The 14,336-nt window shown below is 39.0% G+C and overlaps 1 long non-coding RNA gene across 40 annotated transcripts in view; it reads left to right on the plus strand.

Moving 5' to 3' along the window:
* LOC147363323 (uncharacterized) overlaps positions 1 to 14,336 on the plus strand; it is a 504,516-nt gene that overhangs the window by 19,091 nt on the left and 471,089 nt on the right. The window contains exon 3 of one of the 40 annotated variants that reach the window (XR_015136964.1): positions 5,688 to 5,815. The exons of the other annotated variants lie outside the window; for them this stretch is intronic. This is a non-coding gene — a long non-coding RNA (uncharacterized LOC147363323). Of the gene's footprint in view, positions 1 to 5,687; positions 5,816 to 14,336 lie in introns of those variants that run through there. 40 annotated transcript variants of the gene reach the window in all.

Raw genomic sequence — 14,336 nt, forward strand, 5'->3', positions numbered from 1 at the left:
CCAGAGTGTTTTTGATCTCACTTATTGCATTATTCATTATATATTGACTCTTTTTTTATTTCTTCTACATTTTTGTTAAACCTTTCTTGCATCTTCTCAATCCTTGTCTCCAGGCTATTTATCTGTGATTCTATTTTGATTTCAAGATTTTGGATCATTTACACTATCATTATTCAGAATTCTTTATCAGGTAGATTCCCTATCTCTTCCTCTTTTGTTTGGTTTGGTGGGCATTTATCCTGTTCCTTTTTCTGCTGGGTATTCCTCTGTCTCTTCATCTTGTTTATATTGCTGAGTTTGGGGCGTCCTTTCTGTATTCTGGCAATTTGTGGAGTTCACTTTATTGTGGAGTTTCCTCTCTGTGGGTGGGGTTGTACAGGTGGCTTGTCAAGGTTTCTTGGTTAGAGAAGCTTGTGTCAGTGTTCTGGTGGGTGGAGCTGGATTTCTTCTCTCTGGAGTGCAATGAAATGTCCAGTAATGAGTTGTGAGATGTCATTGGTTTTGGAGTAACTTTGGGCAGACTGTATATTGAAGCTGAGGGGTGTGTTCCTGTGTTGCTGGAGAATTTGCGTGGTATGTCTTGCTCTGGAACTTGTTGGCCCTTGGGTGGTGCTTGGTTTCAGTGTAGGTATGAAGGCGTTTGATGAGCTTCTGTCAATTAATGTTCCCTGGAGTCAGGAGTTTTCTAGTGTTCTCAGGGTTTGGACTTAAGCCTCCTGCTTCTGGTTTTTGGTCTTATTTTTACAGTAGTCTCAAGACTTCTCCTTCTATACAGCACCGTTGATAAAACATCTCCTTTCAAAGACAATGGGCTGCTTTTCTGGGTGCCTGATGTCCTCTGCTGGCATTCAGAAGTTGTTTTGTGGAATTTACTCAGCGTTTAAATGTTCTTTTGATGAATTTGTGGGGGAGAAAGTGGTCTCCCTGTCTTATTCCTCTGCCATCTTAGGACTGCCTGTTGTTTTTAGTTTTTTGAGGAACCTCCATACTATCGTTAGTAGTGGCTTGACCAATTTGTATTCCCACCAACAGTGTAAGAGGGTTTCTTTTTCTTTACACCCTCTTTGGTGTATATTATTTGTAGATTTTTTAATGATAGCCATTCTGACATGTGTAAAATGGTACCTCATTGTAGTGTTGATTTGTATTTCTTTAATAATTAGTGATGATAAGCATCTTTTCGTGTACCCATCGACCATCTTTGTCTTTTTGGGAGAAATGCCTATTTATATCTTCTGTTCATTTTTCAGTTGTTTTTTTAAAAAATTTATTTTATTAGCTGTTTGTATATTTTAGAAATTAAGACCTTGTGGGTCACTTGCAAATATTTTCTCTCAGATTGCTTTTCATTTTGTTGATGCTTTCCTTTGCTATACAAATTTAGATTAGGTCCCATTTGTTTATTTTTGCTTTTATTTCTATTACCTTGGGAGACTGACCTAAAACATTGGTATGATTTATGTCAGAGAATGTTTTGCCTATATTTTCTTCTAGGAGTCTTGTCATTTCTTACCTTACATTTAGGCCTTTAAGCCACTTTAAATTTTCATGTGTGTGTGTGTGTGAAGGTGTGTTCTGGCTTCATTGATTAACATGCAGCTGCCCAACTTCCCCCATCACCACTTGCTGAAGAGACTGTCTTTTGCCCACTGTATATTCTTGCCTCCTTTGTCAAAGGTTAATTGTCCTTAAGTGTGTGGATTTATTTCTGAACTCTCTATTTCGTTCTACTGATGCATATATTTGTTTTTGTGCTAAATTCCGTGCTGTTTAGATTACTGAGGTATCTAAATGGTATCGTTTGAAGGCTGGGAGGGTTATGCCTCCTGCTTTGTTCTTTTTCTCAGTTGCCTTGGTAATTCTAGATTTTAGTTCCATATAAATTTTAGAATTATTTGTTCTAGTTCTGTGAAAATGTCACGGGTAATTTGATAGGGACCTTGCTTTGTTGGTTTTTCAGTGTTCTTACCACAGTGGGATTTTAAAAAATTAAATAAATTGAAAATGAAAAAAAAAAAAACATATACTACCCTCGAAGCCAAAAGAGAGTCCATGCAATTCTACTTATATAAAAAATCCTAGAAAATGCGTAATAGTCTCTAGTGACTGAAAGCAGATAATGTTTGCCTGCAAGTGGGCAGAGGGGGAAGGAGGGAGCAGAAGAAGACCCAAGGACACTTTTGGCAGTGATGGATATGTTCATTATCTTGATTGTGGTGATGGTTTCATGATTTGTACATATGTCAGAACATCAAGTTGTGCATCTCACAGAATCTCAGTTATATTTTAATAAAGCTCTGATAAGTATTTGCTATTTTCACTCTGTGACTAAATCTAGTAAAGCACATTTGTTCAAATGACAACCACATCCTCACCCCAGGCCATTCCTTTATTCTCTTGGTACCACTTGTGTGATACAGATAGATGAAAAGTGAGAGAGAAATCTAGTAGGTTTTGTACCTTTGCTCCCCATCCCTCTATTCCTTCTCTCTTTTTTCAATCCCTTCTCCTCCCTTTACTTTTTCTTTCCAACCCTCCCCAAAGTCACCAGAATGTGAAAGGCTACATCTGTTTCTGCAAAAGCTATTTTGCAGTGCAATTAAGCATTTCTCACCTTAGCTCCCCAGGAACCTAGAGACTTGTGTGATCACTGGCATAATGGATGGTACCCAAAGCCCTAGCCCAGGTGTGTGGAGGCAGCACACACATCCATGTGGGTGAGAGGATGCAGCTTTCTGGTGCATGACGTAAGGCTGCCGCTCCCATCCTCAGGTCTCTTCAGAACTCAGAGCAGCTGCTACCCTCTAGGTGACTGACAAGTCCTGCCATCGTTCACTCACCCAGGCCAGCTGACAAACAGAGCTGGTGCATTGCAGCCTGAATAAATAGTCCTGTAGCCATCTCTGGTTTCAGGCTGAGGGAAGAGATGAACAAGATCTATGACCTGATGGAGTTCCTTCAGTCTGGACAGAAAAACTGTTTAGAATTTATATCCATGCTCTTTTCCTTTCAAAAAACTTGAATGGGTTCCTAGATATTTTTCTGATATATGGTACCCATTTCCCCATCTGGATATAACAATGGCTAGAGTATCCAAATCCTTTGCAGATAATTATTTAGTTTCTGTTATTTTAGTTACTAAAAATAATACATATGTGTCTATAATCTAAAGGAATATTAAGTATAAATGAGTAATAAGTAGCTAATAAGTAGTGCATTAATTAGTTCAGTTTGACCATTCTGTTGCTTTTCAAAATGAATTAATGATAAAATAGGGATACAGTTAGAATTTTGGGTATTGAGTCCACATTAAACATTCTGAAACAACTATGTTCTCCTCTGACTGGCTTGCCTGAACATTATACTATCTGAGACCTCAATTTGTTCTCTAATGAATACCTCTATAAGAGGAGAAATTATATAGACTAACTTTCTTTATATGCTTCCAGCTTAATTATACAACTGTATTGTCACAAATTGACTGAAACAGCCTATTTCAATTTTTTTCCCCTCCATAACCAGCTCTGAATAGATGAACAGAAATAGCTCTCTTCATGTCAGAAACTTTAATTAAACCATTCTGAAAATAAGCATGTGGAAGTACTGGCAGGACCTTAATTTAATCACATTTCCTGCTCAAATGTTCTGTTGCTTCCTTGAAGGGTTGAAGGTCAGGCTTAGTTCTGCCCCCATTGTTGGGGAAATGGACAAGCAGAGTCTGTGGGATTCAGGAGGCTGTGACCTTTGGTCTTTTGGTCTCTCACACTAAATTAAAATCAGGATCAGAGGAAGGCATATGGCTGATGGAATATTCTAAGAAATATTCATATGACTGGGTCACATGAAATTAATTGATCCCTATTTACATATTCATGTCATAAATCTTTTAATTTCTTTGATTTCATTTTATTGTTTAATAAAAGTTTATGTCATCATATATTTGCAAGGACTGCTTTAGGCACTTAAATAGTTACTCCTTTAAATCTTGTAATAGTCTATGAGGTAGAGCCTTTTGCTAGTCTCATTTCATGTGTGGGGACTTAAATAATTTTATTGATCACTTCAGCTGTATTTGAACCCAAAAAAGCAGTCTCCAGAATCTGGGTTGGTAGGCACTATTTCTTTCATCAAGAAGGAGTGCCTACTTGGCAGGAACCAGCTGCTGCTTCATGTCTGCTTATGCACTGCTGTTACCCCAGCATCCTGCCTTCAAAATAAATTTCTCCAGTGCAACTGTCCCAACTCAACCCACTGGCTGCCCATGGACTGATTTCTAGATTGTGTGCAACATTCAGTTTTCCTGTATATTTCTTCCAGAATTGTCTCACTTTCTTGGCTTAAAAAAATTTTTTTTTTCTGCTTAAGTATTGACTCTTGGGCTCCTCTGCCCTTTCCTCCCCACTCTCCAGCAGTCACTTCTTCTGGAATGGTATAACTGTGCCCTTTCACAAGTCATTCAGGGAGAAGAATGAAAGCAGAAGTGAAATCCAAAAAAAAAAAAAAAAGCATAATAATACCATATTAGAGGATTATTTTTTTTAAATCCCCACACACATAAATAGCTTTCTAGCAAGAGATACCTTATTCTTGAGGAGAAGAGGATGACAGAGGATGAGATGGTTGGATGGCATCACCAACGTGATGGAAATGAGTTTGAGCAAGCTCTGGGAGTTGGTGATGGACAGGGAAGCCTGGCATGCTGCAGTCCATGGGTTCGCAAAGAGTTGGACATGACTGAGCAACTGAACTGAACCATATTCTTGTCCACATATATGTTAAATGTTAGATGGTAGGTAGCTTTGAGATTTTACATTTTTTTCAGTTGAAAAATAATGACACTTTCATGGTGGGATCAATACTTCCATTAGAAAAACAATCAGTATTAAAGAATTTGTAATACAATGCTAAAATCAAAAGCAGTGAAAAGCCAGGGAGAAAGTTTTTCAATATAACTGAATTTAATTAGCTTATAAACTGTCCTACTGGCACATGAAGCCTTGTTCAGAGTGATACTAAAATAAAATAATTTGAGGTGTTGGATATACATTGACAAAGATCAGAATGCTCACAAGATTGATTGAATTACTGCGATTCCTCTGTGCTGTTATTCTCTTCTGTTCCCAGTGAATATAAAATTAGTTTAAATCAGAGTGAAGGTCATTAAACTATAGAATCTATTTTTTTTTAAGATAGTTTGTTGAATTTTTCTGAAAAACACCTTATGTAGGGAGTGATTCATTTATATGGCTCTGCAAGTATAGGCCATTCATCTTCTTTTTTCTTAACCATCTGTGGTTATTTCACAGGAGTTCAAGTTGAGCCACTTCCTTAGACATCTTTAAAATAGTGTGATGAGTTGCTTATAAAGAACCCAAATTTCTGTAAGAGATTTTGGCTATTAAAAGCCCTACCTTTAAATAACTGTTGATCAATATGTCTTTAAAAAAATTGTTGGAGAAGGTTTGGAAGCATTGAATTAATTTACTCACTTATCTTTACTTAAAATAATGGGAGAAAACCCAAACCAGGAATGACATTAGTCTGTATACTGTGGTTGAATTTTTTCAGCAAAACCTTTCACAAAGTGTTGTGCTATGAGGGGTGTATGGGTCAGCTAGGTGGCTTCTCTCTGCTCCTCAGGACTCCAGACCACCCTAGGACCCTCCCACCTTCCCTTTCTCCCTCAGCTTTGCAGTCTTTTGGGCCAGAGTTTCTCCTGCCTCCCAGAGCTCAACAGTGTCCACTGGCTGCGTCTTCAACTGTAGCTACTACTGTGATAATAGATGCAAGTGTTTGGAGGAGTTTCTCTATCAGGTAATTTGTATTTAAATAGAGATTGCAAGACTCTGCCCTTACAGCTGTCTTAAAGTTTTTTTTTTTTTAATTTCATATTATAGTTGATTTACAATGTTGTGTTAGTTTCAGGTGTACAGCGAAGTTTTTTAGTTATACATTGCCTGTATCTATTCTTTTTCATTCTTTTCCCATATAGGTTATTACAAAATATTGAGTAGAGTTCCCTGTGTTATACAATAGGTCCTTGTTGACTATTGTATATATAGTAGTACATATATGTTAATCCCAACTTTCCTCTTTGGTAACCATAGTTTGTTTTTGAAGTCTCTGAGTTTGTTTCTATTTGGTAAATAAGTTCATTTGTATCCATTTTTAAGATTTTATGTATAAGTGATGTAATATGATATGTATCTTTTTCTGTTTGACTCACTTCACTAGTATGACAATCTCTATGTCCGTCGATGTTGCTGCAAATGGCATTATTTCATTCTTTTTATGGCTGAGTACTATTCCCTCATATATTTACCATATCTTCTTTATCCATTCTTCTGTCAACAGACATTTAGGTTGTTTCCATGTCTTGTAGTGTTATCCATAGTCTCTGGATATGTGCTTGGGAATGGGGTTGTTGGATCATATGGGTAGTTCTACTTTTAGTTTTTTTTAGGGGACCCACATATTCTTCTCCATAATGACTATACCAACTTATACTCCTACCCACAGTGTAGGAGGGGAACCCTTTTCTCCACACCCTCTCAAGCATTTGTTATTTGTAGACTTTTTGATGATGGACATTCTGACTGGTGTGAGGTGCTACCTCATTATAGTTTTGATTTACAATCTGTAATAATTAGTGATGCTGAGCATCTTTTCATGTACTTTTTGGCTATCTGTATGTCTTACAACTATCTTTTAATGTTGGGAACTTTAGCTTCTTACATTTTGGGTTCTTCGTTTCTGTGATTTTCACCAGGACAGCCACTGTCTTGAGCTTCCTGAGTGATGCCCATCATCTAGCGATCATCCTGACCTTCTACCTGACAACCTCTTCAGAAGTAAAGGGCTGAAGACTGGTCAGGGATGTCCCCAGTACCCAGCTTGGGTCGTTTGGTCAACATCCCCTCTGACTAGTTGCTGAGCTATGTTGTTTTGTTTAGTTGTGTAGTCATGTCAGACTCTTTGGAGCCTATCAGGCTCCTCTGTGGGATTTCTCAGGCAAGAATACTGAAGTGGGTTGCCATTTCCTTCTCCAGGGTTATCTTCCCAATCCATGGATTTAAACCCACATCTCCTGCATTGGCACGTAGATTCTTTACCTCTGAGCCACCAGGGAACCAATATTGGGTGTTAACTCTTTTGAATTTTGACCCTGCCAATAGGAAGCTAACTTACGGTGGAACTAGCTTTGGGGGAGGCAATCAGTGATCAGTGCAGATAACCACAAATTTAAACATCAAACCACAGTGAGAATTATATGACTTAGAAATATTCTAAGAAGCATTGTGAGAGTAACAAACTTCATAGAAGTCTTCTTTCTGGAGAGAGGAGTTAATCATGAGACATTTATTTGAAAGAGAATAGGCTGCTCCAAAGAAAAAGAGAACGGGCTTCCCTGGTAGCTCAGTTGGTAAAGAATCTGCCTGCAGTGCAGGAGACCCAGGTTCAATCCCTGGGTCAACAAGATCTCCTGGAGAAAGAAATGGCAAACCATTCCAGTATTTTTGCCTGGAAAATCCCATGGACAGTGGAGCCTGGTGGGCTACAGTCTGTGGTATCACAAGACTTGAACATGGCTTAGTTACTAAACCAGGCTGCCCAAAACACACTCTTCTCAATTGTCAGCTGTTTTTTATTCTCTCATACTGTATGAAAGTGTGGAAAGTTCCAGGATGAAGCATTAGCAGTTTATGTCTTAATAAAGTGATTCTTACTGATGTGTAGGTAGCTGATGATTCAGAATGAGGCCTTGTCTTAGCTACAAAAAATAGTAGGTCAAATTTATGGCAGATTGGAAGTTTTCAAAGAGAATTGTCATATTTCAGATGTAGAGATTACCTAAGATGATAGTATATATCTATCTATGAAATCTTGACTATAGTGTAAACCACTCATATTTATACCTTTAATATATGACACAGATTTTGATTTAGACACAAATTTGAGGAAAGGAGTCTTTGTAAGCTTGCCAGTCATGTGGAGGAAGCTGGAGGTTCAAGTCAATGATTTAAATAATGTATCACATACAGCCCAGCTCCTGTTGCAGACATTTTCGCATTCTCTCATTGATATTTCTAGTGATACTGTGAAGTCAGTATTGTTAATTTATTAATTAGAGAGATGAAGCTCAGAGAAGTTATGTGATTAGATGTTCAAAGTCCTTTATACAGCAAATGTCTCGAAGCATCTCCTATGTGTGTGTCTGTGTGCATTCGTGTTGTAAAGATGAGTAAGTCACATCCTTTGCTCTTAGGAAACTTCTCTGTTAATTCCTATTACCCATTTGGTCTTTCTTTGATAGTAAATGGATGTCTCAGCTCCATGTAAAGCAGAAATATTTGCTAAAGTGATCTGCCATGGTGTATATTGTGTGGGATTAGGAAGAGATTAGGAATGGATTCAAGATGTGAAGGATACTGAGTTCAAGAGGCTGAACTCTCTAGGTCAAAGGAAATTCCTTGGGTTCTGAGAGTTCAATCTGTCCTTACAGGTTGAAAGCTTAGAGCAGAAAGATTTAGCTTTAAAAATCTTTATTGAAAAGTCTGTTCTTTATGTCTGCATCTGCATAGCTGCCCTGCAAAGAAGATAATCAGTACCATCTTTCTGGATTCCATGAATGAATGGAAGTTGCTCAGTCATATCTGACTCTTTGTGACCCCATGGACTACACAGTCCATGGAATTCTCTAGGCCAGAATACTATAATGGGTAACTGTTCCCTTCTCTAGGGGATCTTCCCAACCTGGGGGTTGAACCAGGGTCTTCTGCATTGCAGGCAGATTCTTTACTAACTGAACTATCAGAGAAGCCCATACACAGGCTTCCATATATGTGGATTCCATACACAGGTGTTAACATACAGTATTTGTCTTCCTCTTTCTAATTTACTTGGGGTAGCTTTCTAACTTACTTCCCTGGTAGCTCAGATGGTAAAGCGTCTGCCTACAATGTGGGAGACCCAGGTTCAATCCCTGGGTCGGGAAGATCCCCTGGAGAAGGAAATGGCAAACTACTCCAGTACTCTTGCTTGGAAAATCCCAGGGACTGTAGCCTACCAGGACTACATGGACTGAGGAGTCTGGTAGGCTACAGTCCATGGGGTCGCAAAGAGTCAGACACGACTGAGTGACTTCACTTCTTCTTTTTCTTCTTCTAACTTACTTTACTCTGTGCAATATGCTCTAGGTTCATCTGTGGCTGATTCATGTTTATGGATGGCAGAAACCAGCACACTATTGTAAAGCAAATATCCTCCAATTAAAACAAAATAAAAATAAAATTTTGTTGAATGAATGTTCATTATTGATAGGTTCCTTTACATGTAATTTCCTATCCAATGCTTGAAACAACTCTATGAGAAAGTTAACCTTGTTTTCCTGATGAGGTGCCTGGAGCTGTGTGATGCTGTATAAGTTATATGGCTAGTATTTGAAGAGATATGGGTTCAGTTTCAAAACTGCATCCTACCAAGCAGTTATATGGAATATTTCACTTTTGCAGATATGAAAAACTGAGGGGAAAGTTTTGACTGGGAATCTGTTCTTTCCAGTTTCCAATTAAATTTAGTACTGAGAGAAGAGTATTGGATTTTTAAATATTAATAGTTCATTTCATTGAAGTCAATAAGTGACTATGGTGCCAAGGTGTTTATCATATCATATTTTAAAGGTCTCTTATAATATGAATGGAGAAGGCAATGGCACCCCACTCCACTACTCTTGCCTGGAAAATCCCATGGATGGAGGAGCCTGGTGGGCTGCAGTCCATGGGGTCACTAAGAGTTGGACATGACTGAGCGACTTCACTTTCACTTTTCACTTTCATGCATTGGAGAAGGAAATGGCAACCCACTCCAGTGTTCTTGCCTGGAGAATCCCAGGGATGGTATAATATGAATACACTGTCAAAATTTCTAATGCTGGAGAGAAGTATGTTAAGATAAAGCAATTGAAAAATAATTGAAGCTGTTATTAAGCATAGAGCCCTATATCTGTGAGACAATATGCTGAGAACAAATACTCTACAAATTAAAACAATTTTCATTTATAAATAAATTACAAGTGTGTAAGTTTCATAGCTAGACAGTAAGTTTTTTAACTCATTCTAGCCCAAGCTCCTAGTGAATATAACTGATTGCATTAAGAGCCTATAAGCAGCTGATTTTTGCAAAGCACTAACTCTGACAGGAACTTTCAAGCAGTTCTAATTCAGAGATCACCACTGCAAGGTGATTCATTAGCTCTTTAATCATACATATATGGCCAAAGCCACACTCCCCTGATGCACATAATGGATACGGCAAACACGTTCTGCATGCACCATCATGGCTGACCTTTGAAAGAACTCTACTACCCTTATAGGGTGAAGCTCCTTTTTTTTTTTTTTTTTTAGTTTTCTGTATTCTAATAATCTTTACCCACCAGTGTGATACCTCCACTAAATACTGCTTTTATTCTAGTTGCTTAGGGTTGAGTCACAGGCATTAGAGACAACTGGATGAGTCTTGCAAATTGTTTAAATAAGATGTAAAAATGTGATGGAGCCTGCAGAATTTACATGGGCTTTGTCCACACTTCTACTAAATTTCTCAGCTTTCACTGAGTCCTCTCAATGGCTAGAGAAACAGGAGATTCACAGAGTCCCTATTTCAAAAAGAGTTATAGGCCCATGATGAGTAGGGTCCACAAGCCTCCTGTATACTCTTGCATGTGGCCATGGAGATACATCCATGCCTGCACACAGCCACAAAGAATTAGTAAGTTGGGGGCTGTTTCCTATTCTATCTTGTCAAAGGGACACACCTCTCTGTTACTAAAATCACTTGAAATTCAGGAACTGATGATAATTCTGCAGAGTATTCTCTAAGTGGTTTTCCATATTAATAGCATCTGTCCATTTGCATCTCCTTCTCTGTCCTCTGAATTTTCTTTAACTGCTGTCTCTTCCTTTGTTAGATATAGAATTAGTGAGAAGAGTTGGAAGAAAGTTCTCAGAGTTTCAGGGGTAGGAGGAGTAACAGAACAGTGGAAGGCCTGTCCCTCCTCCAAATAAGTGTTTGCTGTCTTAACACATCTGCTATGTGACTGGGGTTACACATAGCGTTGCAGTCAGAACACAGTGTGACATGAGTACTGTAGAGGTGGCATTAGCCTCATTAGCAGCAAGCCATGGAGGCAACATAAGAGGCCTGCCATAGAGTTACAGGAGTCTTATTCCCACAAAAGCATCCAGAGTTATAATCCGAACTCTGCATAAAATAAAATAGGCTGGGCTGCCAGTTTTCCACCTCTCTGAGGTCTGCTCCCAGGGTTTAACAGCTTTGTACACTGAGGGTTACTGTCTTTCTGGGAAACAGGAGCACAGAACTTGTCATCTGTAGTCAGTGTCTGTCCAAAAGAAGCTATACATTTTTCGCCATCTAAGTAAAAGGCAAAGTCAGGAGCATTCACTACTGCAGGAGGCAAGCGAACAGTTCTGTTTTCAGGCAACAACCAAGGGAGTAAACAGAGAAGTATGTTTTGCTTAGGATTATCTTTGATGGTTTAATGAGTCTTTATGAAATTTCAGGTGTATTCCCAATTCTCGGACTGGCCCATAAACTGCATGTTTTAATTACTTTGGAGCATAGAGGGAGATTTTGTTAATCCTTAGCTGTAAGATGCTTGAGTGATTTGAATACTTCAGCCCCTTGGTCAGTAGCATGCATATTCTATATGGAGGCCACATTAACTATGCAAGAAGCCAAATGAGGACCTGTGAGAATGGTGTTCAAAACATGGTCTCAGCAAAAGGGATCTATTGTTGATTAAACTCCACCACAAACTCTCAGTGAAACCCACAGCCTCCTATACTCTCAGACCAAATATTCATGGCTAAGTCTCTCAGGATGGAAGCGTCATTACTAATAAGTTTTGAGGCATATTTTTTATTAAGTTTATTTTATTAAAAGTTTCAGAAAGAGACTGACATAAATTTACTATAGAAGTGTCATTCACTGGGGTCTTTATCTGTGAAAGATCAAAATTTGCATCTTGAATCCAATTAAAGATATTATCTTAGAATTCAAATCTCCTGAAATGTTTTGGTGACCCTTTTTCTATCCCCACCATCATTTTTGCTTGCATTTGAAAGATTATCATATTAGTAGGAGATAGGGGTGTGAATGTGGCTTCCCAGTTTATGCTAGTGATAAAGAACCCGCTTGCCAGTGCATGAGACTTAAGAGATGTGGGTTCAGTCCCTGGGTGGGGAATATCCCTTGGTGGGGGGCAAGGCAACCTACTCCAGTATTCTTGCCTGGAGAATTCCATGGGCAGAGAGACCTGGCAGGCTTCAGTCCATAGGGTCGCAAAGGGTTGGACATGACTGAAGCGATTTAGTGGGCAGGTGTTCACGTGCATACAGACACACACACACACACACACACACACACACACACATACATGAGAATGCTTAAAAAGGGAGGTTAGAAATTAACACCTTAAGCTATAGATGGGGAAACAGTGGAAACAGTAGCTGACTTTATTTTTCTGGGCTCAAAAATCGCTGCAGACGGTGATTGCAGCCATGATATTAAAAGACGCTTACTCCTTGGAAGGAAAGTTATGACCAACCTAGACAGCATATTAAAAAGCAGAGACATTACTTTGTCAACAAAGGTCCATCTAGTCAAGGCTATGGTTTTTCCAGTGGTCATGTATGGATGTGAGAGTTGGACTATAAAGAAAGCTGAGCTCTGAAGAATTGATGCTTTTGAATTGTGGTGTTGGAGAAGACTCTTGAGAGTCCCTTGGACTGCAAGGAGATCCAACCAATCCATCCTAAAGGAGACCAGTCCTGGGTGTTCATTGGAAGGACTGATGCTGAAGCTTAAATTCCGATACTTTGGCCACCTGATGCGAAGAGCTGACTCATTTGAAAATACACTGATTCTGGGGAAGATTGAGGGCAGGAGGAGAAGGGGACGGCAGAGGATGAGATGGTTGGATGGCATCAGCGACTCAGTGGACATGGTTTGGGTGGACTCCGGCAGTTTGTGATAGACAGGGAGGCCTGGTGTGCTGCGGTTCATGGGGTCACAAAGAGTTGGACATGGGGTCACAAAGAGCGACTGAACTGAACTGAACCGAAGCTATTTGCAAAAGTGATTATGTACCTAATTCACATTGTTCTCCAGCAGAGTTAATTGGGAACCTGCATTCCAATTCCAGTGATACTGTCGGAGTTAATGTGTTTCTGGAACTCTCCTTTGGAAATGTTTGTAAATGTCAGTTAATAAGCCCCACAAGCCTTCTTCAGTTATTTATTTATATTAACTCCTTTTTGAAAATTCTATTATTTACCTTATTTACCAAATTTTATTTCAAATAATGTTTGGCTATTCAAAATAAGCCAAAAATATTTAAATATGTTTTTTAAAAAATAACATATTAGTTCATTAATTGTAACAAAAGTAAATATTATACTAGTTTAGAATGTTGATTCAGAAAACTAAGATCATGGCATCTGGTCCCATCACTTCATGGGAAATAGATGGGGAAACATTGGAAACAGTGTCAGACTTTATTTTTTTGAGCTCCAAAATCACTGCAGATGGTGATTGCAGCCATGAAATTAAAAGATGCTTACTCCTTGGAAGGAAAGTTATAACCAACCTAGATAGCATATTCAAAAGCAGAGACATTACTTTGCCAACAGAGGTCCGTCTAGTCAAGGCTATGGTTTTTCCAGTAGTCATGTATGGATGTGAGAGTTGGACTGTGAGGAAGGCTGAGCGCCGAATAATTGATGCTTTTGAACTGTGGTGTTGGAGAAGGCTCTTGAGAGTCCCTTGGACTGCAAGGAGATCCAACCAGTCCATTCTAAAGGAGACCAGTCCTGGGTGTTCATCGGATGGACTGATGCTAAAGCTGAAACTCCAATACTTTGGCCACCTTGTGCAAAGAGTTGTCTCGTTGGAAAAGACTCTGATGCTGGGAGAGATTGGGGGCAGGAGGACAAAGGGACAACAGAGCATGAGATGGCTGGATGGCATCACCGACTCAATGGACATGAGTTTGAGTAAATTTTGGGAGTTGGTGATGGACAGGGAGGCCTGGCGTGCAGCGATTCATGGGGTCACAAATAGTTGGACATGACAGAGTGACTGAACTAACTGAGAATGTTGATAACAGAAACTGGGTGTAGGTTATCTGAAAATTCTCTAACGTAACTTTGTCATTGTTCTGTAAGTGTGAAACTATCCCAAAATAAAAAAAAAATTTAAAGGACAGCTCTAATACCTGAGAAATGTTGCCTTTTCTGATATTGACTTTCCTCATTGAG

This window comes from Bos grunniens, chromosome 11, assembly GCF_055505025.1.
Source record: "Bos grunniens cultivar Pamir isolate PY7600 chromosome 11, Bosgru_T2T1.0, whole genome shotgun sequence".
Classification (NCBI taxonomy): domain Eukaryota; kingdom Metazoa; phylum Chordata; class Mammalia; order Artiodactyla; family Bovidae; genus Bos; species Bos grunniens.